The following is a 5,689-nucleotide window of genomic DNA, read 5'->3' on the forward strand; positions in this document are numbered from 1 at the left end:
TAACTTTACTTTAATTTAGGTGAATCCACCAACACTCTTTGAATGTTCATTTAACAATGCATACTAACTGTTGAGGTGGTAAAACAATTTAATTATACTTAAGAGTATTTATCTATAACTAATATATATACCTTATTGATATAACCAATTGAGACTACATTTCTATCAGTATTTTGAATTTTTAAGTTAGAAATGATCTGGAAAGTATAATCTATAACTAGAATATTACCCACACTAGTATTGAAATACTGAGATTCTGACTCTTGGCAAGAAAGCCTTCACTTTTTTCATAACTGATGTATGTGTAAGTATTCTAAATATTTAAGCTCTCAGTAATACACACTTCCCTTTGATATACTAGCTAATAATCTAGTTTACCATTGTGGTATAATATTCTGTACCTATTATACCTTGCTCCCTCCATTCAGTAGGCAATTTTACTGGTACTTCATGTGATGGCAATTTTACTGGTTTTGAACATAGGCAATTTCATGAAACTCCTTCTAGAATTTAGCTCCACAATGAGACCAAAACTATTGTGCTACTTTGCAAGGTTCATAATGTAGATTAGCTTTCATTATGTTTCAATAGTAAGTTAAAAGAGTAGACATTCTTGTGTAGGAAATGTTTCATTCTTTATACTCTAAGTTTGTTATCTCAGAAAATAATAATAGAATTTTTCTTTGGAAAATAAAAATGTAAGCTAATGAATATGGTTCTGTTTATTTCTAGGGTAACTATGCTAAATGGCTGAATGAACTTCACATTAATTAACTCTCTATGGTTTTCATTTTGATGCAAAGCAGTTGCTTAAAGCAGTGCTACATGGAGATGAGTTAACTTTTATAAATGGTATCCTGAGCTACTGGATTTGGAGTTAGGGTATATTTTCATCCTAGTTGGCAATTTTGGACATTCGTGTTGTAGGAGGCTCCAGCATTCCTCTAGGTTTTAACATAGTAATATAGCAAAGTTATATTGCTATATTAGTATTAGATGTCTAATAGTATACAAACAAACTAATTCTAGACTGAGGAACAATCATTGTGCACATAGATCATTAGCATCTATGTGCACAAAGAGCTTTATAACTAGCCAACACCTATGTTCTGTTTTGTCATAACCTAGGGATACATCTCCAACAACAACCAATAAACAGCCAAGTAGGAAGGTCGTATTTGTTATGGGAATAAAAATTTGCCATCTGCTCAGTAATGGTCCTAGCACATCTCTTCTTACCTATACTTTTGATATAGAAACCTTAATACCTCTACTTCGTCAAATATTTAGCCCCAACATTCTGCAACATCCCAGCCTAAGATTGAAAAATGACAAAGCTTTACAAGAGAAGATAAACCCAGGTATAAGACACTCCAAATAGAACTAAGTCAAGGCCTTCTTTACCAGCCTGTAGAAGGAGGATAAGAACAAATCTAAAACCCAATTTTTCAGACTACAATGTACTTTAAGCAGCCATTTATCACTATAGTATGTATGTGATATTTTCGAAAATGTTTTCCCCAAATATAAGGAGGTTACACATCTCCTCCAACATGTACTTTTGACCTCATCGGCTTAAAACTTCAACCTTTTGTTTTAGGTAATTTTAATTCCAACATTCTGCCATATCCAAGCCAACGATGGAAAAAATACAAAGCCTTATAAGAACAGGTTGTATTAGAACTATGTAAAACAAGCGTAAAGGAAACAGATAGATCAAGGCCTTCTTAAAAAGCCTTTAGAAGGAGGAGAAGCACATAAACACTAGTCATAGACAATGTGTACCAAGTTGTAGCTCTGGGTTTGGCAGTAGAGGTGAAGATGAGAGATTTGCACACCTTTTTTTACCATGAGCAAAGGAAACCTGAGTTTGGAGCAGCTCTGTCGTGTTGAAGAATTAAAGCAGCTCCAGTGGAAAAGTTTTCGTGAAATCACAGCTCTTTCAACTGAAATTCGAATGTTTCTGTGCTGGACAAATAACCGAGGTAGCTTGTAGGCGTTGTGTAGCTTGAAAGTTGACCAAAGTTCTGATCATCTCTACCAACTAGCCAGCTGTCAACTGGTTATCATTCCATCTACTCATTAGCCTTGCTGTGGACCCCACCAGAGGCACCATTTCCCACCCTAAATTAGGCAACATAATTTCCTATCCTGCCCTTTTACAAACTTCTCCCACCTCAATCTTTGTTAATTTTGAACTTTTTTATTTTTCTCATAGTTTATAGTTTTACTGCCTGTGTGTTAAATATAACAGACTCATAGTTTATTATTTCTCATTCTTTATAAATTTCTCATGCTTTAAATTGGCAAAAACTTAATTCCAAGTTTATTTTCCTGCCTCTGTTAGTTAAATAAATTTCTCCAACTTTATAATTTCTCATGCTTTATAATTTCTCATGCTTTAAATTGAGGAATTATGGGAATTTCCAAGTTTATTTTACTGCCTTTGTGTTAGTTAATTTTTTTTCTCATGCTTTATAATTGCTCATGCTTTATAATTTATCATGCTTTCAATTGGCAAGGTAGCGTATTTCCAAGTTTATTTTACTGCCTTTGTTTTAGGTAAAAACATTTCTCATGCTTTATTATTTCGCATACTTTATAATTTCTCATACTTCAATTTGGCAATATAGCATATTTATAGATCCTATCATTTAAATGGTGGAATATTCCAATTATGTGAAATGCTTTGAATTAATTGGTGGGATATTCTTTTATTTTCTGTCCTCATTAAAGTAGGAAGGTCAAGAAGATGATAAACCATTAAACATGTAAAATCTACAGGCCGCATTATTTATTAATCATAACTTCTAATCCTTTCTTTTCTTGTACAACTTCCTCAATATCAGCCTATAAGATGGCTCGAACAAAGCTATATATTGTTTGGAACATTCCTAGTTGCATGCAGTTTCAGTACTTTCCTTCCTATTAATTCTAATTTGCTTGCTAGACCAAGTATAGCAGGAATATTGTAAAAAAGGAAAACAATGACATATAAGTTTGATTTTCCTTTTTTTGTTATCTAACTTCATGATCTTATTGCTCAACATGAAATGAGGAAAATGTTAGAAAGAAAAAGATTCTTTTCCCCACAACTCGACACGATCAAATCATGTAAAACTTGATCCATATCCCATCATATGCTTTCATTTTCAATATCTTAGATATGAGTAGCAAAATCCCTATATAAAAGACTTATCCACCTAGGAGTTACTTGACAGTTTTACTTTAACATATGGGTTGCCTTAATTCTTTAGCTTTTACCCTTAAAGCCTCATTTGGACAAAACTCATGTCATTTATTTACCCTATTCATCCATAAATCATAATTGTTATGTGTTGCTTTTAACCTAAAGTGGTATGATTTGAAATTGTCTTCCGATAGCTCTTTGATAAAGTCATGCATTGTCCCCATCATTCTTTGCAACCTATAAGAAACCACCAATGTGCATATATTTCAACTTTTTATAACCTCCTTTGCACCATGGCCCAATTTTTATAACCCCAATGCATTTATCTCCCACTGGACAATACAGCTACATTGGTATGCATTCCTACCCTATGTTATCCAACCAGAGAACTGATCATCAACTTATATGTCATCCATATGCAGTTTGTGCATGCAACTCTAACCATACTTTTAATCAAATGGATGTACAAAGCTGAGCTAAAAATGTGCTTGTATTTTCCAGTTACACAAATCGACACTAACATTTAGCTATTGTCTAAATCTTCCTAGCATCTGGGGAGCTGAGATATACCATTGCTATATGTATATTCTAAGAAGATCAATTTTTAACCCTCTATCCCTGAAACGAGGCAAAAGCAGTGATTATGCCAATTCCATAAATCTACCAAAATCTTGATATTAAGGCAAAATGGATTTCTAATTTCGTCGTTATTCCAGTTTTTTATTTTTTATTTCTTTCAGGGAAGAAAATGAATAGGAAAAAACACCCATCCACCTGCTTCTCTAACACTTATGCTTGCTTGAAGTGAGACCTTGTTGCTTCCATCTGGTCGATGATGTTTGGTTATGATGAAGGATATTCCACAGCGAGATAGGTCCTACACATGGAAGTTAGCCAAAAAATTAAATCAAGATCGTTAAAATTCTCTGATGTGTAGCAATTTCACTACCTCAATATTATTTCTAAAAGTTTAAAAGAGAGTAAAGGCTCTATCCCTACCATACTCGACCAGATTAACCTTGATGTATCTTTCCTCCTTTTTTGTTGGACTAACTGCACTTTCCACTATATCTTAGCAGAAAAAACTGAACAAGTTTAATTGAAGAAAGATAACAATACATTTCTCTAATAAAAATCTAGAAAATAACCATGAGGTATGCAGCCTACAAAAGGAATGCATTTAAATGGATACATACCACACGAGCAATCAACATGGGAAATAAACAACACAAGCTTTCCAGATACAAAATTACACATTAAGGTCAATTTTTTAGATGGACCTTAATTACATAAAATATATAAGCAACAGTCTACCCAGAAACCCCCTATGTTGGTAGTTCAAAGGAGATTCAACATCGTATCACTGCAACAAACTCCTTCCATCGACATTCGATGTTGTTGGACCAACCACAACGTTAGCTTTAAAGTGTAAGCACATAATCTGCACACAATTTTAAATTCCACTATGAGTAACTCTATACATCTCCATTTCTAATCAAATAAATATCTTCACCTTATTAAGTATAAATTGCCAAGCAATATTATCCCTACGTGTCCACATACACGTAGTCAGCGAATAGATTAGGTTAACTATACAGTAAGTTGTTGATTTCAACAACTTAATATTATTATGTATTGTGAAATGTAACCCATATAGTTTGTTAGGATTGGGAAAACAGATTGACATGCAAATTAGAATGACATGCATCTTTTCATTTCAACTTTAAGGTTACAAACTCACTACAATCTGAATTACCATCATCATCATCTGTCTCCCTAGTCAGATGATGGTTGGACTCATTATCGAAGTTATCATTGGCACTTATGTCCTCCATTCTTGCTTCATCATCAACTGGTTGGGACAAGCCACGACACGATATGTTAGTTGGATCAACGGGCAAATGCTCTTCATCGACTCGGTTGAGTGGATCAGGCATGGATTCATCAACATCAAGACTAGGGGGATAGTTGTTCAAATTCCTGTCCTCATCAGCTTTGAAGTCATCCCCTAATGACTCATCATCATCAAGCGACTCCTCAACTTGGGTCATTTCGCGAATGTTATAAACATTCCTACTTGTAACCTTTTGGACGACCTGCCAACTTCCTCCCAAAATCGGATAGGACAAATAAAATACTTGAGTTGCTTGGAACGCAAGGGCGAAAGGCTCATCTTTATACCATTGCCTATCCGTATTCACTAAGGTTAAGTGGTCCCTGACACGTATCCCCATTCTCGGGTCGCCAACGTCATACCAAGTGCATTGAAATAGATAAACCTTATGCCAACCCATGTAGCGTATTTCTATAATATCATGCAACACACCGTAGAAGTCAACTGGGGATCCCTGATGCTCGCCATGAACCACAACCCCGTAGTTTTGAGTGCGGCGATGCCTTTCACGCTCTTTCATATGAATCGAACACCATTCATTATGCATCCGGCATAAGATGTGACCAACGGTTCTAGACCACATGCTAATGCATATATCTCATCAG

This window comes from Carya illinoinensis, chromosome 14 (genome assembly GCF_018687715.1).
Source record: "Carya illinoinensis cultivar Pawnee chromosome 14, C.illinoinensisPawnee_v1, whole genome shotgun sequence".
Lineage (NCBI taxonomy): Eukaryota > Viridiplantae > Streptophyta > Magnoliopsida > Fagales > Juglandaceae > Carya > Carya illinoinensis.